General features: G+C 44.6%; 1 protein-coding gene across 1 annotated transcript in view; it reads right to left on the reverse strand.

The window, feature by feature from the left end:
• GFOD2 (Gfo/Idh/MocA-like oxidoreductase domain containing 2) overlaps positions 1–23,580 on the reverse strand; it is a 177,584-nt gene that overhangs the window by 136,612 nt on the left and 17,392 nt on the right. The gene's annotated exons all lie outside the window — the stretch shown is intronic.

A 23,580-nucleotide genomic window follows, 5' to 3' on the forward strand; every position in this document is an offset into this window, starting at 1 on the left:
TGGATTTTAAATTGTTATTTCAGGGACACCAAACATGAAAAGACTATCTCTTCACAGCTGGGAATTACACTTATAAAAAGTAATAAGGCAATCCCAATGTTATCCTATGGGAGAGATATGCCTTGCAGTAGAGAAAATCAACTTTTTTCACTATGAGGACAGACAGGCTCTGCAATGGCAGGCCTGAGACATAAGGGGCTACTTAAGTGGGTGGCACAATCACTGCTGGAGGCCCACTAGTAGCATTTTAATTTACAGCCCTCGGATACAAATAGTACCACTCTACTAGAGACTTATAAGCAAAAATTAAATATGTGAATTGGGGATAGACCAATACTACCATGTTCAGAGGAAAGAGCACATGCACTTTACCACTGGTTAGTTGTGGTAAAGTGCAGAGAGTCCTATTACCAGCAAAACGGGGTCAGAAAAGTATAAGAGGTAGATAAAAAGCTGGAGGGAGACCACCTTAAGGCTGCCAGGTCTAACAGTCATCATAACCAACACAGGACTTATGTACTGAGCACAAGCTTTCTCAGAAAGCATGCAAGAGCAACACTATAAAGGAGGGAGCACAACTTCTGGAGGGAAGGCAAGGCACATGAAGTGGTGGGGTAAGAAGCAGGAGGCAATTTTTTTTAAAACTCAGGACAGGGAGGAAAGGCCATGTTATGAATGGCTGCCTCGTTACTCCTCTGCTCATGCGTAGTTGTCGAAAGCAGAGGTAGGTGATTTTGGGGAGGGTGCATGCATAACATAAAATGATAGATGGGTAAAAAAAGAACTATTAGATATTTTTATCAAGGGATTCTGAGTGACATAGACAACTCCTTGTTCTCCATTTGATGTCACTCAGAATCCCAGGTGAAAAACATCCCCTTAATTCACTGTCACCTGTCTATGACTGTTTTTTTAGATTCTAATAATAAACAATGAACGAGTAAGGCCTACATCCCTTACCACTGGCTTATCAGCAATACAAATACAGGCACACTATACAGTGCCTAATATTTTCAAAAAGGAAGCCATTAGGCACAGTCTTAAAAAAAAAATATCCACAAATCTAGTTAGCAAAACATTAAACACCTACTTCCTTAGAGGGTCTAGAACGATCACACTGAAAAACATCTACCCCTAGTACTAAAACCCTTTACTATGGTAATCTGTGAGCTACAATGTAACAAAATACCTATCTACAGGTTTTAATACAGTCTAGTAACAAACTACCCTTAAAAGTCCTTTGTACTTCACATGCTTTTTAGACCTACTGCATTTTCATAATAAACAAGTCAGGCTTATGGCATCTGGCATAACGTTTACAAGACTACCAATCAGGCCTGTAGAAGTGATCATTGACTCGTCACCATAACCGACTATGTTCTGATGTATTAAGTGTAAGCTTGCTCATTAGGGTGAACATGAGGTATAAAAATACACACTATGTATAATATTGCAGTTGGTAAAACAACACGCAAGCACTCCTAAGTGGGTTTAACAAGGATTATCAGGGTACAAATTGTGGTACCTTCTGGGTTTGTCAGAGGGGGTATCTAGCACCACATCCTGTGCCTATTACATGAATATGTAAGAGATTATGTAGCAAAATATATCTCTACAGACTAGCACTGTGTATTAAGAACCCACACTTAAATGCCTATTGGCTTTAACATGTGCTTTTCAAAATAAATACCCCAGGCCTACTTTGTCATACATTTTCAAAATAAACTGAACAGGCCTATAGCCTTGATCACTGGCTAGTCACCATAACCAATGTAGTCCAGCTCCATTGAACATAAGCTTTTCCACAAGCAAGGAAGTACAATTCCAGACCTTTTTTCCCCCCAAAGAAGGCACACAACTAATGCCCGATCAAATGGTATATTCATGATAATCATAATGGGGACAGACCCAAAGCACGACTCTCATCTGTACTACTTAAAGCTTTATTTGTGTACCAAGCAAGGTAAAGTGATAGCTCTGCTGCCAAACCAAACCTAATAAGGAGATGCAACAAGTGCCAACCCTTAACTATATAAATCACAACTCTTCTGCATTATTTGCTACACAGGCAAGTCTATTACCCACAAAAAATAACAACTGCTTATTTTCATCAAAAGCCAGTTTTCCTAAGGACTAAGCCTTTGTTATAACATGATGTATTGCGGCACACCACCAACCAGTCCATAGGTCAGTCCTTTGTATCGTTATAAGGAATCGTATAACACTGCGGTATCATTCCCATTAATAAAATGATAGCCTGTGGTCGAATCCATAGAACGTCTGAGGAAACGCACTACTGTGGCAGGTGACAAGGTATTCCCTAAAGGGGGTGACCGTTACCAACAAGGTCCCTATATCCTGGGAACAAAGCACTAAGAAAACTGTGGGATTAGCAAATTTGAAAAGGCCAGCATGCTGGGCCTTTTAGTTAGTCTCGCTCCCTTTTGATACCCGATCATTCCGGTAAATCGTGCAACAGAGACAGTGGCCCATAGAGATAACCTGGGAATTCTATTAGGGTAGTAAAACATTATACAAACGTGAAACTGAAAACAGAGATAAAGAAAAATATTTGGACATTTTTGATACAGATGAGAAGTTGAGGGCTGTCAACACTTTCGCCTCAGAGCTCAGCAAGAAACTGTCCAAGCCCTTCATTTTGAGAAGGATAAGTGATTTTGATCACAAAGCAGGAGGCCTAGTAGGACACTCCTGACCTGTCCATAGAATTAAACATGTTCAGATAGCCAACATTAAAATTGGGAACATGGACAAGGCCCTGGCTTTAACCACAGTCACCTCGGAATTCTAGAATAAGCTCCTCTTATCAAATGGTGCTTCTGAGACAGCAGTATTCCTTTTTTAGATCAAGCCTACTAGCTGTCAGTTGCAAGACATACGGTAGCTTACCATGACCAAGGAGGACCTTGGGGCTCACCCATTGCTTATTATTGGATGGCTTTGCTTGTCGCTCTAAATTCAATCAAGTCCCAGCTTCTCAACCTTTTCAAAGTCCCTCTTTGTGCAGAGTGCGTTTGCCCGCTGTCGGTGTTCAATGTTAGGAAACTAGTTTGTTCTTTATTTGTGGAAACACAGAGTGCATGTGTTTTCAAACAATTTCCCCCATGTACTTCTCTCCCCTCATGCTGCTGTCCGTCCCTATGTGCTTCTCCCTGACACACTTGCTGTTGAGTTCGCACCTGTGCTTTTCTGTGTTCCATCCGCCCTCTGACGAATTGCTTCTCTATCTCTTCCACGTCTCCCTGCCAACCCCATGTTGCTTGTGTCTCTTGCCCTCCTATTGTTGCTTCTGTGTCCCAGTACAGTCCCTGTGTTGCTTCAGTGTTCTCCACCCTCCTCTGTGCTGCCTCCTTATCACCCGTCCTCCCCCATGATGCTTCAGACCCGTCCTGTTGCTTTGCCCCTAAGGACTTCCACTTCCCAGCCCACCTTAAAAAAAAAATGTTTTTGTCTGTTTGGTTTTAGCTACTGATCCGGCTCAGATAGGTAACAAACAAACCAAAAAGAAGGCTGTGTCCTTTTCTAGGGGCACGTACGAATGCACTGTGCATGGCGCATGCGCAAAAATGTATCAGGGGCCACGTAAAAAACTTTTTGGTTTACACAGCATTGAGAAGTATGATTAAAACCACTGCCAAACCTAACCAGTCACAAAGGCAAGACTTATTGGCTTTGCCAATGCTTGTTCTAATTTACTGCACACATTAAAAAAACAAAACTAGTTTAGAGTTCGGGTAGGTGCAGTATACCCTTCATAAATTATTGCTCCAGAACGACAGTAGGAGCACCCAATTTTAAAACTTACAATTTGGCAGAAAGCTCCAATGGCTCATGACCTCAATCACCCTGGAAGTCCGTTGCTCAGGTCACTTCTAAGCAGACAGAACTAGGGACTGTGCAGGTATTGAATCAACCGAGATTCTTCTCCGTGTGTCAATATTCTGCTTGCTCAAATATCATTAGAAGACAATGTGGTGTGTGGTGTATTCGCCAGAGCTACTGCTGTGATGAATGCCCAAACTCAAGAAGGCATGGCTAACAGCTCATAGTGCACACCAGTCAAGAGCCACCATCACCTAAGTGGGCCGCTGTATAACGATAGGACCCGCATGACATTCGCAAAATTATGAGAAGAATATGTCCTGCATGCTGGACAGTTCCGAACAAATCAAGGCCTCTGTAGGGAGGTAATAGCTACATGTAATGATTCCAACAGCGAACCCAAAAATGATGACACCTTATACATATTGCTTATGTAGTGACACCCACCGCCACAGAATAATACGTATATACAAGGCACTTAGGGAGAAGAAGAAGGCAGCTATACCAGCCCCTAGAACCAAGTGGCGAAGGGAAGAGACCTGGAATTGGAACTAAACAACAGTGACCGGTGGGGATGCTCAGTAAAGTTGCCAAAGTGTACTTCTCAAGTTGTTGCAAATAAATTTTGTGCATCTTGCACATCTCACCACCTGCTAGACTACACTCAATGTTCCCTGATTGTTCCACACCGGTGCCCCAGTGCAGTGTCAATCACACTGAGTTCTACCACATGACCAGGGCTTGCACAGCGAAATATACTTTCTGGGTTGAGAAATGAGATCAGGTGACAAAACTGACCCACAAACAACACATCAAAATGCTGACAACCTGCCTCCTAGGGTTGATGACGAGTCGTAAAACTGACAAATCAATTAGTAAATGTAGTGATTTAGCTATGGATCTTTAAAAAAGACCCATTGCCATGAATTGGAAATCCTCACCTCCCTGTAAACTGAGGAATGGAAAGCAGAGATGTACAAATGACCACAGATGGAGAACAATGCCAATAGGCACAACAGAAACGAGGTTGGGAGACCAATTGCTGTAATAGGGAGGGACTCTATTCTGCTGGCACTAGCGCACAAATCCAGTAACATAGTGTCATAAAAGTAGCTAGGACATGTTCATGTTTCCTTACACATTGCATGATATCATACACTCCCATATGCCTGGCCCAGCTGATTAACCGCATATATGGGATCCTTGTTGAGTAGTCCTGACCACTATACCATGCCTAAAACAGTTCTCCTGGCAACCTGTACTTGTACTTGTTCAAGCTCCAACATGTCTTTTGATGTTAATGTAGTCTTGTCTTCATTGGGCATCACCCTATGCAGCATGGATATTTTCCTATGTTATGAGCACTGAAAAGTGCACCACATTATTGTTGTTTGCCTTGAGGCATGTGAACAACCCCAAAAAAGAGTAATTAAAAAATAAGGCAGACGGTCTGCAAAGAACAATGAACAATTTCATTGGAATCTTTCAAAGAATGGATTGGACAACAACCTCAGTGAGGATGCCAGGATACTTTCTGATGACGCCAGTGTGTCTAGTAATAGATCATCTAAGTGAAGAAACGGTAGTGGGAAAACAGAAACCTATTCCACTGCTGTAAAACTGTGACCAAAGCTGGCTCAGTAAATTCAGTGGAATACTAGGATCGAGCATTTCTTCATTTTGCAAATGGAAATGATGAACCACTCAAGGTGATTTGATCCTAAAATCTAGCAAGTCAACATATCCTTAAATGGACTGCTTTGATTAAAGTAGCTCCCAAACTCACTACTAAAGAATCATTGTTTAACTCTAAATTACACTTGACAAGTTTATTTTATGAGAAAAAGTAGAGATTATAATTCAGTAATGTGAAAACATTGGAAATGTGTCCTGCAAATACTGAATCAAATCACATCTAGGGGCTGGACTAAACCGAATCAGTGAATTTGAGGGAAAGACAAAGGGCCAATAAAACAGTTTAACCAGATTGATCAGTGTCACAACAAATTAGAATGGTTGTGAGCAAATGTGCAATCACCTGCGAAGACAAACTTCACAACAGCAAAGGAATAAAAAAGCAGCAAGGAAGAAACATGGTAGGCATATACCTCAAAATATAAGGTTGAAGTCAATTTATTTTATGTGTTTTTATTTTTAAGGAACACACACATTTATTACAGAAGCGCCAATAGTGCTTCTGAATTTATAGTTAGGTCAGACTGTCCATTGAAAAGGCATTTTTTAAAGTCTGGCATTAGCCAAAACCTTTTTAGCTCACTAACATAATACTTATAATATACTTACCTATAATACATTTCAGCCAGTCCTCTTCATCCATTGCTCTATTATTCTGTCATTCGTATTTTCTTCCTCCCATTACAGCATACAACCTGGGACAATCGGTCAGTCGACTTCAGCCATTGGCTAGCTTTGCTGTGAGCGGCAGCATTCTGCCATTTCACAAGAAGCACATCCACACAAAATTCAAGGATTGCTTAAGCCAAAAAGTTGGTGCCTACACCAGACGTACTGGGTTTACCAATGCTTATTTGTTTTCTTATTAACGCTGATGTAGCTGGAGGAATGTGCACAAACATTTCCAATAAAAGTACATCAACTTTGGGTTCTTCTTGGCAAGGTTTGTGTAGATCTATCCATTCAAAGCCAAGAAAAAAAGGGGGCGGGGGTCCCAAGTGTGCTATTTGCCATTTTAATTCCCTTAAGATTCTTTGGTCCTCAATACAGAAAAAAGGTCAAACAAAATTCCACCAGATCTGGCATGAAGAAGAAACTGTACTCAACAACGTGCCTTTGCTTTGTTTGGTGTAAATCAGTTAAGTAGAAATTAGCATTTAAAGAGGTTCTTCAGTTGGGATGAAGAGGATACATTTTATAGATATCGGGGCCATTAATTTACAGAGGTTTGCAAATTTGGATTTGCAGACCTTCCCAGGCACAAAATAAAAAAATTAAAAAAACACAAAAAAACAGTGCATCCACAGCTCAACTGATTTTCTCACCTGCCTTTTCAGGTTTCCAGATCCTGAGCCAGAAATGTAAAATCAAACAATGTAATTTCCGTCTGTAACTTCGGAAAAATATGTTGCAGCCACCATTAAAGGACAAGGGGAAACGGCCACAAGTTACCTTTGGTAAGGCTAATTCTGGTGGATACTGTAGCTGCAGATTCCTTTTGTTTAGAATATCCCCAAGAGCCAGACTGGATTTTGGATAATTTTAACATAAATGTTCCCAGCGCTGTTAGGTGGCGCCGCACAGCTCTGCATTAACTTTATATTGCATTAACTTTAAATGATGATTGAGCTGTAAATAAGTGCCCCCCCACTACGCATCAATGTTCGTTTCGTTCTGGACTCTGTCCGCCCCTTCAGACATGAAGCCCTACAATAAATCAGCTATACAAGTGTGCAGAATTACTCACCTGGAACCTTTTTTTGATGAAGAAATACCATCCCACAGAATGGGAAGGTGGGAGGGCAATAAGTAACCTGCCATTAGTGTATCCTCAGAAAGAGCATTACCAAAGGTAAGCCGGTGGAATGGCTCTGATCAAAAAGTCACATCCTGTCGGACCTGACCGTCACAACAGTGTTTCGTGTGGGTACCAATGTGCAAGTCACATCCTGACACACCTCAAGGGCAGGCGCTCCGTGTGCTAGCGCAGTAGTCACAGCCTTGGCCCTGGTGGAGTGTGCCAGTATCCCTTCGAAGGCTGCTTCTTGGCAAGTGCACAGCAGATCCTAATGCAGAGAACTATCCACCTCACAGAGTCCTTTTCTGCACTGCCTTGCCCTTCTGTTCCCCAGAGCACCTCACAAAGAACGGATGGTTCACACAATGATTTTAGGTGCAATCGATGTAAAAACTTGAAGCTCTTTGGGGGCCAGCCGACAGAGCCTAATCTCCTCGTTTAAGGAGTGAGCTAGAGCAAAGAACGATGGGAGAGAGACGGCTTGTCCCACATGAACAGTAGTCACCACTTTTGGTAACAAGCATCAGCAAAGCCGATAGTCTCACTTACGCAAGCACTTTTGGCTTTGCCAATGTTTTAGACTTGTTGTATACTAGCATTGCTGCTGTTCAGCATGGCTAAACATTAGTGGGGTTAAATAGAGTGGCATGGGGTGGAGTGTCAAAGTGGAGCAGAGTTGAGTGTCAAAGTGGAATGAAGATATTTGGAGTAGTGTGTCGTAGAGTGCAGTGGCAGTGTGTTGTGGTGTAGAGCAGTGCAGCATAGAGGGTGCTGCGTGGAGAAGAGTGTTGTAGAGTGGAACAGAGCAGAGTTGATAGAGTGGAGTGGCATTTAGGGGAGTAGTATAGGGAGAGTGGAATGACAGAGTGGAGTAGAGTGTTGAAGAGTCAAGTGGTGCACAGTAGGGTGGAGTGGCATAGAGTAAGGTAATGGAGTAGAGTGGAGTAGTGTGTCAGAACAGAGTCGAGTAAAGTGGCATAGAGTGACAGAGGGAGTTGCATAGACTGAAGTAGTGCTATAGAGTGTCACAGAGTGGAGTAGGATGTCAGAGTGAAGTAGAGTGCAACAGGGCAGATCATCAGAGTGGAGTGTTGTAGAGGGGAGTAGGATTAGAGTGAAGTGTTGTGAAGTACAGTGGAACAGAATGCAGTGGCAGAGTGCATTGGTTTTGAGTAAGTGATATAGAGTGCACTGGCATAGAATAGCATAGCATGCAGTAACGTAGAGTGATGCAGCGTAGATTGCAGTGGCGTAGAGTGAAGTAGCGTGGACTGAAGTGGTGCAAGGTAGAGTGGAGTAGCAAAGTACAGTGGTATGGAGTACAGTGGCGTGGTGCAGAACAGATTAGAGTGGTGTGGAGTGATGCATAGTGTAGTGGCATACAGTGCATTGGCCTAGAATTCAATAAAGCGGCTGAGAGTTGAGTGGTGCAGAGAAGGGTGCAGTGGCAGTGTGCAGTGGTGGAGAGTGGAGTCTTGCAGAGCAGAGTGCAGAAGGGAAGAATAGAATGGTGTAGAAAGCAGTGGCATAGAGTACAGTGGTGCAGAGTGGGATAGTGATGTAGAACACAATGGTGTAGAGTGGCGTAGCTTGCAGTGGCACAGTGTTGCACAGTAGAATATAGTAGCATAGAGTGCAGAAGACAGGGAGTACTTGGCATAGAGTGCATTGACTGAGTAAAGTGGTGATGAGTGCATTGGCTTAGAGCACAGTGGTATAGAGTACAGTGGTGTAGAGCACAGTGGCATACAGCGCAGTGGTGCGGAGTAGAGTGATGCAGAGCAGAGTGATGCAGAATAGAGTGCAGTGGCGCAGAGTGCAGTGGCACAGAGTAGATTGTTTCAGAGTAGAGCAAAGTGGCGTAGAGTGGAATTGTGTAGGGTAGAGTGTAGTGGCTGAGTAGTAGCGTAGAGCGCAGTGGCACAGAGTGGTGCCGAGTGCAATGGCAGAGTGGAATGGCGCAGAGTGGAGTACAGCAGTGTAGAGTAGATTGTTTCAAAGTAGAGTGAAGTGGCGTGGAGTAGTGCATAAAGGACAGTGCAGGGTAGAGTGGAGTGGTGCAGGGTTGCAGAGTAGAGTGGTGTGGAGTGACAGAGTGGAGTGATGTGGAGTGCGGTGGCGAAGAGTGCAGTGGTGCATAGCAGAGTGGGATAGATTGCACTGGCATAAAGTAGAGCAGTGCAGAGTGAAGTGGCATAGAGTGCAGTGGTACACAGGAGATTAAAGTGTAGTGGTATAGAGTGTTGTGGTGAAGAGTGTACTGGAGCAGAGTGGTGTAAAGTGGTGCAAAGTAGATTGAAGTGGCACAGATTACAGAGTTGTAGTATGTAGTGGTGTAGAGTGGAGTGCATTGGTGTAGAGAGCAGTGAGGTGCAGAGTCAAGTTACGTAGAGTGAAATGATGTAGAGTGGCAGAGAGCAGACTGCTGTAGAGTGGTGCAGTGGTGTAGAGTAGAGTGGTATAGAGTGAACTGGTGTATAGTGCAGTGGCACAGAGTGCAGTCGTGCATAGAAGAGTGGTGTGAAGATCCATGGCGAAGAGTGCAGCATTGCAGAGTAGAGTGGCATAGAGTGGAGTGGTGTATAGTAGAGTGCAATGGCGTAGAGTGCAGTGGCAGTGAGTGCAGTGTTGCACAGCACACTGTTGTAGTGTGCAGTGGTGTATAATAGTGACGTAGAGGGCAATGGCGTGGAGGGTAATGGCATAGAGTGGTATAGAGCAGAGTGGTGCAGAATATAATAGAGTGGAACAGAGTGCAACGGCGTAGAGTACAACGGCGTAGAGTGCAGTGGAATATACTCCAGTGGCATAAAGTGTTGCAGAGTAGATTATACTGTTGTACAGTGCAGTGGTGCAGAGTAGACTGCGTATAGTGCATTGGTTTTGAGTAAAGTGGTGTAGAGTGCACTGAGTAGAGTGCAGTGTTACAGTTTAGAGTGCAGTTGCACACAGTAAAATGCAGTGGCACAAAGCAGATTCATACCAAATGCACTGATGCAGAGTAAGTGGCGTGACACAGAGCGGAGAAGTGTAAAGTGAAGTGGCAAAGATTGCAGTGGTGCATAGCAGAGAAGTGGGGGGTAGAGTGCATTGGCATACATTAGGGTGGTGTAGAGGAGAAAGGTGTAGCGTGAAATGGTGTAGAGTGGAGTGGTGTGGGGTAGGGTGGAGTGGTGTGGGGTAGAGTGGGGTGGAGTGGTGCGGAGTAGAGTGGTGTGGGGTGGTGCAGAGGAGAGTGGAGTAGGGTAAAGTAAAGTATGCATGGTGTGGTAGCACACTGCCATTACAGACAAAATTTCTTCAATTAAAATGACCATTACGTCTACACAGGCATACAGTTTTACTGAAAAAGTAGGAGGCACACAAATGATCGTGTGAAAATGTCATAACCTAGTGTAGTGGATCTCAACTTTTTGACTTCTGTGGACCCCACTTTATCATTACTGGAACCCAGGACCCCTAATGAATCATTATCGGAGTCCGGAGCCCCGCACTGAATCAATATTGGAATCTGGGGACCCCCTGCTAAGTCATTTCTGGAAGTCGAGGACCCAAGTCTATGTCTATGATTTGAACCGCAAAACAATACAAAAACAAGCATTCCATCAAACACGTACACAAATGGTAACACATTCTCTTTTGTTTGCAAACAAATATAGATTACAAATAATAATAAAAATGTTAATAGGAAGGTTGGAGCTTTTATAAATGGAACTGAAGCCACACATCATCCATACTATATTCTGTTTTATGCACCTGCACTGCTTCCACAAATCCATCTCAGCATACTAATGTAATTTTTAGCCTCCAATTTCAAATTCCTTGACATTTACATTACGTTTTAAAAATTTAAATTGTACATTTAGCCACTTTAGGTACATACACTTTATTAATTTGCTAATATTATTTAATTTTCTAAGCAGTCACAGACCCCATGAGGAGGCTTTGCGTGCCCCCAGTGGTCCCCGGACCACAGACTGGGAACCACTAACCTAGTGTATTGATTTGTTTTGATTGTATTAAAATACTTGTTTTAAACACTCCAAAATGCCAAAACGTGCTTGATTTGCACTTTTGTAATTCCAATATATTCTGAAATATTTGTACAGTTAATTTACAGACATTTACATGTTGTTGTGTGCTAGAAAAAAATACCATCATACAGCCTTCCATCCAGCACAACCCCAGTAGCCAGCATGATTGTCACATAAATCCTCTCACTTTGAAGTCAAAGAAAGAAAAGTAATGGTAAGCAATGTACAGAATGCATTCCCAAGGAAGCTTTAGAATGTACCCAAGATGTTGTTAGCAAACCAGACAACTGCGCTGTCTGGTAGGCTTTGGCCTAAAAAGGCCATCCTAGTCCCAAGCACCACTTTATCTGGAAAACAGGACCTGTAAGGCAGCTAACCAAAGAAATCTCTGACTTCACTCAAAAGGGCGAGCTAAAGTCACTACAACCATGAAACACGATCTTCAGAGGCTGGGGATATAGTTGGTTAAGACTGAATGATGTCATCCTCCGGCGCCAGTGGTGTCTGCCTCTATGTCAATACAAAAGGGACCTGTATGGATTTTGCGCTCAGATCGGTGGTTGGCTCAGGTGTCAGAGTAAACCAGAGGTGGATTCAGGAGGCACAGATGGAGCAGAGGGTGGACCCGCAGGCAGTTACCAAACTAGAGATCTTGACAAATCCTCGAGATACAAATCCACACCAGAAGGAGCCAGAAGGGGAAGCAAAATTTCTCAAAACTGCCTCATAAAAGGTTTCTATCGCCTGCAACATTGCAGATAGAACCAAAAGCTCGGGTGCCTTGGGATCAGCTCCTCCCGGAGGGGGAGATGGTGGAGCTGGAAGCCAGACTAAGCGGCACCCTGATGTCTTTGCAACTTCTCAGGCTGAGAGTGGCAAGATAGGGACGAATCCTGCTGGGCCTTCTTGTGCTTTGACTCATACAGTGAAGAGACCTGTTGCGTAGAAAAAACCTGGTAAAAGGTCCCTGCTTCCAAAACTTATTTCAGTGCTCAGCAACATACAGCATCGCTTGGTATTCCTGGTATGCCTTCAGGCTCACAAGGCCACACCTCCCACAGGACTTGGAGTCATGCACTGAACAAGACAACAGAGGAACATTTCGTGGGGATCTGTCACAGGCATCTGTCTGCGACTGTCCCTACCAGGTTTAAACCCTATAGTTTTAAGAGGAGACATAGTTCTCTTGCACACTGGAAAGAGGAATTTTGCAAGAAAAAAAACCTGAAATGGACAAGGAAAAAGCTGGACGCAAGCTCTAGATCCACATACAAAGGCAAAGAAAGAAAGAAAATTACATTGATGTGCAGGGATGGTGCATATAAGCGCTGCTCCATCTCACTTCTGGGGGAGATCAGTCATTGAGGAGCCGCATGGCACCACCAACAAGCAAGGAAGAGCATTGCTGTTACATTTTTTTTGCAGATGCGCAAGTTAAGGAATCTGCAGTTAGAAGTATCTATCACAACACAAAACGTCAAGGATCCTAAGCGTGAGACACTCCTAGACACCAAGGCCTATGCCTGGGGAACAGAAAGGGAAACCACAGAGCCAATAATAATAAAAAAAAAATAATAATAACTTTGTTGCCGCAGAATTCGCAGATCCAGTCTAGGGTTTGCACTCACCACAGCTCCTTGCCTCAGTTTTGTGAATCCCAATTGTGAACTGTAAACCCGTCACAAGCTAAATGAGCACAGGACTGCGAACCCAGGGGAAGCATATTGGACCATTGATGGCCTATTGTTGGATCAGCAGAACTGGTTCAGGCAAAGGTCTGAAGCTTGCGCTGGGGTCACAGAATCAAATTTTGAACCTCGTCCGGGACCCTGCTGGCAGTCCAAAAATCCAATTTTGAGATGCATAAAACCTAAAAGATATTACTCAAAAGGAAAAAAAAAAGAAGAAAAAAAATCAGGACCTGGCTATAAACAGACACTTTGTCCACCCGCTACCCCAGCCTGCTGCACTCGGACAAAGGCCCTCAAAAACAGAGGTTGGCTGCCCACAAGGGTGGTACGCAGGGCCTGGCCAGAGACTGCACTGCCAACAGCTGTGCGTAGTGGAGCCTGGCAACCTACTGAGCGTTCATCTCAGGGAACCTCTACAGGTTGTATATGATCTAAAAGAAGCAAAAAATAATTGGAAAAAAAGTTAAATTGAAGCTTTGGTTAGCTTGGGTATAACACCTCAAAGTATCATTAAAAAAAAAAAAAAAAACACAACACACTTTTATGATTACAAACTAAACCCGAAGAAACACATTGAAATTTGCAAGTTACAGTTACAACCGCAATCCATAATTGGCGCAATGGCCATGCAAACCATAGTTTAAATCTTATAGCTCGCCAATATTCATAACCAACCAGAATCAAACTAATGAATGGATAATATAACACATTTACAGTAGTCTATCAAAGTTATAAGTGTAACAACTGCACATGAAAAATATAACATGCGGGGGCGTGGCTACGGAGGCCAAGATTGCGGTTGAGCATTAGTGAAGCTCCTATCGCCTGACTCACCTTCGTCCCACCTTGCCTGACAGCGGCCACTTTCACCCTCCTCACTCCCTGCAGAGTATTTGCCGGGTTCGGGACACCATTTTTGCCCCCTTTTTCACCAATAACAAAGCTGCCAGGAACCCTCCTTCAAGGCTGGGACAGGCCACAAGCCCTGACAAAATGGCAACCTTAACACCGCACTAGTGGACCTGCAAGCTGCTCTGAGTGCTCCCCCAGATGTGACAAAGGTCTGCTGATGGGCCGCTACCACGGCAAGCAGTGTTCAGCTCTGAGGCTATTGATGCCATCCATAATCCTTGCATGGCAGCTGGGGCAGTGTGACATTTTGAATTCAGGAGGAGATCAAATGATTTCCTATACTTCCCATACAGTGACATGAGTGCTAGCCCTCCCCTCACACGTCTTCACCTTATAACTTTGCAGCACAATTGGGTAGCCTGCACGGTGCCCTCGCCACTGATCGTCTGCAATCTGAGACTGCCATATAGGCAAAATGTCTCAATACCGCTGCCTGCTTGTGACTTTGGGGAGAGGGAGTTGGCTAGACCCTTCCACCCAGATAGCTACTATGTGGGGGGGGAGGGGCGAGCACCACTCAATTGGAGGGACGCTACTAGCACTCTGATGTACTGTATGAAGGACTATACACTAGGGTGACAAGAGTGTGGTTTGCCGCGGCTCTGTCTCTGGTATTCCTGACTGGATGCCCCTGACTGCTTGTGTTGCCTTTTGGGCGAGTGGGTCAGTGAAATTGGACCCTCCTTTTGATCTCCTCTGAGCACCCTTTGCCTGTCTGATTAGTTGGCATGCTGTGGTGGGCCTTCCCTGGAGGTCCAGACTTCACAGAAGCAGGCAGGTCCTGCTGTCCCAAGGCAAGTGGGTTCGCTCCCTACGATTTCTCCTTCTTCTGTCCTTGATCAGAATATACTTAAAGATCAGATGCTGTAAGCCTCCCCCACCTGCAACAGCTCAGACCAAAAAATACATGGTCCCGAAATCTGACACCAAAGAAGCGGCTGAAGGCCCCCAATCCATAGCTCCACCTCAGACTCATGCAGATCTGGACACGGTCCTCAAGGCCATCCAGGACTCACAGGAGGCAGTTGAGATCAAAGTAATCGCCCTCCGGATAAACCTCTCGATTCTGTGCCAGGACCTACGCAAAGTGGCCAAAAAGAGTGACTGAAGCATGAACACAAATTTCCACGACGGAGGACAATATAGTGACACTCAAGCTCTAAGTATCCACGCGGACAGCTTCAGTGGAGGCCCTAAATGAGTGTGGAGGATGCAGAGAACCGCTTTAGGTGTAATAACTTGCATGGGGTCAAAATTCCAGAGGCAATGGAGGACCCACAGCTGGGCGACCGTCTCAAACATTGGTCCAGATCCTAGTTCCCCACAGAAAACCTATCCAAATGCTTGGCTATTGAAAGGATGCGCCGAGCCCTGATCAAGAAGCTACCACTCAGAGCTCCTCCTCGTCCGGTGATACCGTGGTGGCAAAAACTCCAGCTGATAAGGAGCCTGAAGTTACCCTTGCGGCCACCCCACAGTTGTTTGGTTCTTTGGACAGTACACCCAACTCCCAAGCCTGAGCCTCCCCTCTTTGATGCAGCCCCTGGTAAAGGCAGGGGGCCCACGGGGAGACAAGATTATTGGCAGATACTCAAAAGTGGTATTGTATACCTCAACACCAGATCGTTTACCTGCCGGGGGCGAGGGGAGGAGGTTATGTATGTCACACTCCAATGCCTTGATGCTATATTACTTAAATTACTTTATATACGATTCTCAAACATAGACATTTAGTTTCCAGTAACTTGTTCTACCACGGTCAGGCACAAGATCAGACCTATGGGTGACATACAGTGAATCCCGCCAAGTTTTTCTTGGTGTTCCTTTTGTAACCTATCTTTTGATTAAGGGCGCTAGATGCTTAAGGGGTAGAAGTTTGGGGGGGGAGGTGGGGGGTGAAGAGACATCTGCTGGTTATTGCAGGGTTGTTATTTTGTTAAAAGGTTGTTTTTGCTTTTCAGGTATTCACATTGCAAGCTTTCCAATTCGACACTTCTAACTTCCCGATCTGGCAGATGGACACACTCAGAATGGCTAGTCGCCTGACTAGAATTCACGGGCTTCTGCAATGCATGGCATTCGTGGTATCCCTCACAACGTTCATGCACTCACCAGTCCGTGGCACACTATACGTAATCACGGATCTGCCTGGTTTGGTTGCCAGTAGCTGATCTCCTGTCACTGTGGCCCATCCGGATCCTTCCAAGCAACATTTCAAAACACACCTCCCTCCTTACTGAAAGGGTTTCCCAACTGCCGACCCAGCATCCCATTTGGAGATTCAATGTATGGTATTTAACTGCGAATGTGCCACCTTTGTAAAGAAGGAAATAAAGGAATTCTTTCAAACCAACCTGGGCTCCGTACCCTCAGTGGCAACAATGTGAGCAGCAGGTAAACCTACCCTGAAGGGACTACTCAAAGGCTACATGAAACAATGGGAATCCCTACAACAGGCACAGGTGACAGATCTGGAGGCTGCGATTCTTACTTCGGAGCACCAGGTTCATAGCTCCATCACAGGTGATGTGAGCCATTTATTGGCAAGATGATGGTCCAAGGTGTGGCAGGTCTCCTTTGAAGAGGCAAAGCAGTGCTGGAGGGCCTTGACCTCATGGGTGTATAACTTGGGAGACAAATCTAGTAAATTGTTGTGCTGGCTGGCAACCCACGGTGTCTCTACGAAAATAGTGCTGGCCATCAGAGATTTGGCAGGTGACCTCCGAAAGGATCTGCCGAAGATTGTTCAAGCTTTTGCTGCTTTTTATCAGGACCTCTATGACGTGTGACTCCCCCCACTTTCGGAGAGCGAGAGACCCCTTCTTTGGGACATCCTTTTACCCCTTAGTCCCATGTTCTCTAGCCCATGATCTAGACCAACCGCTAACGATCGAAGAGGTGGACCAGGCTATCTCAGAACTCCGTTCTGGGACGACCCCCCTCAAATACTGTAAAATATTTTGCACTATTCTGATACCTCACCTAGCTGCCCTCTATGCGAAGGCATTACGACAAGGATCACTCCCCCCAGACCGCAACTGTGCCACTACTGATGTAATCCCAAAACCGGGACTTCCTGCGGACCAGTGCGATTCATATTGCCCGATTTCACTCATTAATGCTGATCTTAAGATCTTTGCTTAAATCCTTGCGACCAGATTCAAACTCTCTCCCATCTTATTCATCCCAACCAATGTGGCTCCATGCTGGATAGAAGTACCAACAGCTGTATTTGTCGAGTATGACTGGCCCCATCTCTGACCCACCGCCTGGGCCATAACCTGGCCCTTCTCTTAGTAGATTTTCGTAAGGCCTGCGACACAGACTCCTGGTCTTTCCTGGATGCCGGCCTACTCCTAGCAAGATTGAGCCCACTCTTACGTACAATTGTACATCTCCTATACAATGCTCCCATGCCTCAGGTCTGTCTTAACGGGATTTTATCCCTCTCCTTTCCAATCTGTAAAGGTAAACGCCAAGGCTGTCCTCTCCCCTTATTACTTCTCCTTGTTACTATTACTTATTACTATTGTCTATTGAACTGTTGGCCCGTCTAATATGATGTGATGCTAAAATCTCAAGCTGGAAGTGAGGCCCTTCATTTGAAGACCAAATAGCTCTTTATGCCAATGATTACCTCCTTTTCCTTTATGATCCCTTGTCCTTTGGCCCCCGCTGCCTGGAAATCTTCCGCCTCTATGGGGAGGCCTTGGGTCTACAGATTAACTTGCATAAATCCTTACTGCTGGAGATGACCAGGTATGCTGCGGGGTGACACTGGTGCACTGACATACTTCTTATGCTGAACTCCTTTGTATACCTGCAAATTCGTAGAATGCTGCCACCCAGACTTGCCCTGGATCTTTAACTTCCAGCCCCTAAGATCATCCCTGGACCACGATCTCCACAGATATAACGGACTACCTTTTAACCCCATGGGGCGCAGCGCACTTTTTTAAATGATGTGCATTGCTCGATATTTATACATCCTTGCAAATTTTCCCTATCTGAGTTCCCCAGGAATGGTTCAGTTCTCTGACTTTAAAACTTACATCCTTTATGTGGGCCAGCAAGTGTCATCAGTTGTCGTTTACCTCAGCACAAAAGTCCTCTTTTGACAGCGGCCTTGGCATGTCCGACATCTATGCATATTACCTAGCAGCACACTGGGTACCCAGAAATGAATGGTTTACAGAGGGCTGAGAGGATCTTGCCTATAGATTAGAGCTTCACATTCTGGGCTTTGTAGGGTTTCTCTATCTGCTTTACAGAGGCAGATTGGCTCTAACTGTACCATCCTACACTCGTATAGCGGTATTATGTTGAAGGGCAAAGGTGCGCCTTACCTGCTGGGATCACCGTCTGACTGGGTGACTGCTTTTTAGCAGGGCACCTGGTTTCAACAGGTATCCAACCTCGAAGGTTTTGCCAATGGGATCGTATTGTTATTACATTCTTGGGAGATGTCTACTGAGGTGACCTTGATGTCCTTTCAGGGATTAAAAGACCACTACACCCTGTCTCACATACAATTATTCCGCTTCCTTTAATTACCACTTACCTACACAGGCCCACCTCTCCTCCATCTGAGGGAGATTTATTTTGCTTAGGCCATCTTACTCCTGCAAGAGCAAGCACTCTGACTGGTTGCCACCAACATACCAAAAAGTGATAATGGCAGCCATTACAGGACTCAGGGTCATAGTCCCCCTTCTTGAACTTAGGAAAACAAAATATATAAGGGGCCGTGGTAGGGAACCAACTTTGGGCAGACAGAGTGCTAATGTCCCCCCCCATGGTCCCAGCCAGCGCCCCATCTGCAGCAGGAGCAGATATGTGCCCCCTATCCTGCATGCAGGATATTGACCTCTGGCCAAACTCCAGCCCGGCACGGCCACAGGTTGGGTGCCTGTTGGGGGGGTTGGCTGCAGGGCCTGGTCACAGGTGGTGCATGGCAGCTGTTGGATTAGCATAAGGTAATTAAATATTACTTAACGCTAAGAAAAAAAATAGGAATTCACAGAAAAAAGAAAAAAAAAGGTACAGGGATGGTATAGTTAGTAAATGCAATTTAAAAACACCTTTGAAATGTACTTTAAAAAAAAAAACGTTTACAGGGATGTTATAATTAGGTTCAGATTTTTCATGTACAAAAACTAGAATTTCAGCAGATACAGTTACCCAAAGAAACAATAACTTGTGCAGTGAAGTAAATTTAGGTCATGAATTAATGTCTGTTAACATAAGTACAACTATAACTGCTGAATTTCTATGCTTTTGTGTGTGTAAAATCTTTCTCTGGCTGGGCACATTAAATGGTTATAAGCTCTGGGGAGCCTACCCCAGGGGTTGTATTCATGAAGAGGATGGGGAGTTGTGTTGCCAATCACCCCCCGCCCCGATCCTTCGGAGGCTCCAGACAGCTTACCCCCAGGGACAAAAATTTGTTTATATGGGGAGGGGGCCCCACAGCCCCCCATCCCTGATCCTCGACAAGCCACAGGGAACCTACCCCTGGTGCCAAAGATACTTTAGATGGGGAGGGGGGGCCAAGCGGCGCACTCCCTAAGCCTCAAAAGGACCCGAGGAGCCCACCCAGAGGCCGAAATGTAACAAAAAGAGGAGAGGGCTGCTCAGCCCCACTCCCTAAACCATTAATGTCTCCAGTGACCCTGTCTCCAGGGGCCGGCTCAGATGCTACGTCTAGGGAGCCCACCCCTGGGACACAGTGGTTTCCCTGCCTGTGGGCAGGGAAACCTTTTCAAATTACTCATGAGAGACGTCATATGTGAGGTCATAAGTAGTGCACGGCGGGGTCGAAAGGTATAGTTAGCATTGCTAACTATAACTGGTGAATTTCTGTATTATTATTTTTTTTCCTCAAAACATTGTTATCACGGACATATTCACCTAACTACAACAGTACACTGATCTTTTTTAGAGAACAAAATATATATATTAATGGTTGGGTGCGTTGCTTTGAATAAACCTTACTGGATTACATTCTCATCAGGAGTGCACGTGATTTTCTTCTGCAATCTGAAGCCTGCCAGCTTCATTTACGGGGTTCCCCACCTCACCGTGAGGAAATATATATATCTACTAAGTAGTTATAGTTAGGACCTAGTTTCTATATAAAATCTTCATGGAATTTTCCAAGAAAATACGACACTCACTTCAGCATCTGCTGGAAAGCTTTGGGTGATCTGTCAAGAAGGGGCGAAGAAAAAGAAGGGGCCAAGAAAAAGGAGGGGTCCAAAACACTTCCCCCCCCATTCATCTTTCCATAGGGATTTAGAACAGCACCAGCACAGAAAGCACTGGAGGGAATTACACCAAATTTGACAGAAAGCTGAGGCCTGGTCCAGAAAGCACCATTTTTGTGATCTAGTGTAAGTCAGTTAGAGAAATTAAAGAAAATTCAAATGTATACATGTAAGGACGCAAAGGCTCTGAGAACCCTTCCAATCTCGTGCAGAGATCTGATTAGCTGCCAACACTTCAACAAAAAGGAAGTGTTGGGAGCCATGCTGGGACTCTGCTTCATCAATCCCAAGCCCCTGCATGTGCCAAGTCCTGAAGAGACCGCCACCTCCCGGGGCTTAATGGTAATTCAATGTTGGGGGCAGGGCTGGGGAACCACCATCTTCCTGGGGCACTAATTATAAATGGAGCGGGAGGCCGGGCAGCCCCCGCAGCCCAGGGGACCACCACCTCTCAGGGCACTAAATATAAATAGTGCAGGGTGGCTGCCTGGCTCCCCTGTAGCCTTTGGGACCACCACCTCCCCGGGGCTATACTTGTTGGAGAAGGGGCATGCAGCACCTCTTGAGGAGCTACTGATGGCCATGTGGTCCGCCATCTCTGAGGGAAGACTCCTGCTATGTCACAGGGTGCACATCCCCTCGACGCAGCTAGTTGTTTTGCTTGGTGCGAGCTGACAGCTTCTACCAAGCAAAAGCCAACAAAGTCCGCTTTCTGATAGCCGGAGCTGTCCACTGTCAGAAAGCGGAGTTTATCAGGCTTCCCTGCACACAAATATGTGTCCAGGGAAAACAGATGAAAACATTGCTCCCACTAGCAAGGAGCTGCTATTAAAAGCAGCTCCCTCCTTGGTGGAGCAATGCTGGCTCCCAAAGAATGTGGTGAGCCAGCTAGGACTGTGGGGGCCTTGAGGCACCCCTTGTGGTTCTGTCACTCTCTCTCCCATCCCATAATTGGATGGAAAAAGAAAAATAAAGAGAGAAGAGAAAGAAAAACAGAGAGAGAAGAGACAGAAAGAGAGAGAGAAGAGACAGAAAGAGAGAGAGAGAGGAGAAAGAAAAGAAAGAAAAAGAGAACGGGGAAGAGAAAAGAGATGAGAGAATATATATATATAACAAAAGGAGAACTCTGGGAAGTTCCCAAATTTAGGTGGAGAGCAGCTCTAGTAAGGAGCACCCTGCAACACCAGCGACACTCTAGATTTGCTCACCTCAAATGTCTGCTTATCTAGCAAAGTTTTTAAGCATACAATCAGCACAGTGCTATCCACACCGAGCTAGATAATGACAGTCTTTTGCCATTTGTACAACAGAATCTTTAAGCATAGGATTGACACAGTGTCATCCTCGCCGAGCTGTAAAATACCAAAAGCCATTTACCACTCCATGCACAGTATTACAGCTTTGGACTGGTCAAATACCATCCAGGCCAACCTGGAATGAGTAAAGCAACCCCTGACACGTGTTTCGCTCTCATTAGAGCTCTTCAGAGGGTTTTAGCTTTGTCCAGACACAAGGGAGCACCCAGTACAAGTCAAAACAAGGCCCTTTCAGGGTTAGAGTGACGCATAAGTTATGCTGAAAACAAAGGAGAACTCTGGGAAGTTCCAAAATTTAGGTGGAGAGCAGCTCTAGTAAGGAGCACCCTGCAACACCAGCGACACTCTAGATTTTCTCACCTCAAATGTCTGCTTATCTAGCAAAGTTTCTAAGCATAGGATCAGCACAGTGCTATCCTCGCCGAGCTAGATAGTGACAAAGTCTTTTGCCATTTTGAACAGCAACATCTTTAAGCATAGGATTGACACAGTGTCATCCTTGCCGAGCTGTAAAATGACAAAAGCCATATATATATTTCACAGAAAAAAACAGCACAAGAAGTCACCTGTGGAATAATGGTTAAGGTGATCATTACACTGAAAGTTGAGGGTTCTAGTCCAGTTGTGCCAGTAGTCATTACTCTATTTTAGATTCAAATTTAAATGTTTCAAGTTCATAATAAAAGTTGATAATTCTGTAAGTTTGCAAAGATCGTATTTTCAATATGTCCGGCATTATCTTCTAAGTATATCATTCACCAAAACCTAAACAAATTCTCTCTGCCTCCAACTCTCATTCTCTTTCTCTCTCCATTTCACTTTTTCAGTCTTTCCCCCACTCACACACCCACTCAGACCCTTATGCACCCACTCACAGACTCACTCAGACCCTCGCACACTGACTCAGACTCACTGAAACCCTTACACACACCACTCACAAACCCACACAGACACTGGTGTGCCCACTAAAACTCTGATGTACCCACTCTAACACCCAGACACTCTCACACCCACTCTCACCCCATGATACACCCTCTCACACCCACAGAGACAGGCCACATCCAACTCCTGCTGCATATGACCAAAGGGCCGTGCGCACTGTGGGATTGGGTGGTTAGGAGAGTTGGTTACAGGGCCTGGCGGCAGGCCATGCTCAGCAATGGTTGGATTAACGTATAGTAATGAAAATTACTTTACATTAGAAAAACCATAGAAATTCACTTGAAAAAAAAAACAAAGGTTACAGGGCCGTTACAGTAAGGAAATAATATTTCTTTTTTTAAACCATAGAACTTCACTTAAAAAAAAAAAAAGCTTACAGGGACGTTTTAGTTAGGCTCACATTTTAAATGTACGAAACCATAGAAATTCACCTGTTAAGAGTTAACTCAAGTAACTGTAATTCATGCCCTAAGGTAACTATAACTCACGGCCTTGCCATGCACTGCCAATTACCCCACAAATTACGGCACTCATGGCATCTTTGATAACATCACTGATAATATCAATGTAATATTTGCAGTAAAATCTTTGAGGAAAAAACTGTGCAAGGCAGGTGAATTTCTATGATCCCCATCATCAGCTCCCTAACGAGCACAGCCAAAGGCTGTGCGCAGCTTGGGGTTGGCTGCATGCGGGTTTTATGTATGGTAATAAAATATTACTTTGAAAAAATAAACATACATTTTAAAAAACCCTTGTAATTCACTGAAAAAAGGTTAAAATAAGTAAGAAAAAAAATCTACATTTCTTAGAGATGAAGAGACCACTGACTAGGTAAGGTATATTCCTTCGCTAAGAAATAACCATACTTTCAGTGGTAAAAAGACAACCACTAAGATAGTTAAAATCTGACTATATCGGACACATCCAATATTTATTCTACATTATCAGCATCTGATGGAAGTGATAATACTGTTAACAGATCTGGCACTTTTTTTTTTTTTTTTTTTTTTAAGACGATCTAAATAAGACGAGGCCTGTAGAATGGGGAACACAGAAATGGGCAGTTAATAGAAAATCAAG

This window comes from Pleurodeles waltl, chromosome 12, assembly GCF_031143425.1.
Source record: "Pleurodeles waltl isolate 20211129_DDA chromosome 12, aPleWal1.hap1.20221129, whole genome shotgun sequence".
Taxonomy (NCBI): domain Eukaryota; kingdom Metazoa; phylum Chordata; class Amphibia; order Caudata; family Salamandridae; genus Pleurodeles; species Pleurodeles waltl.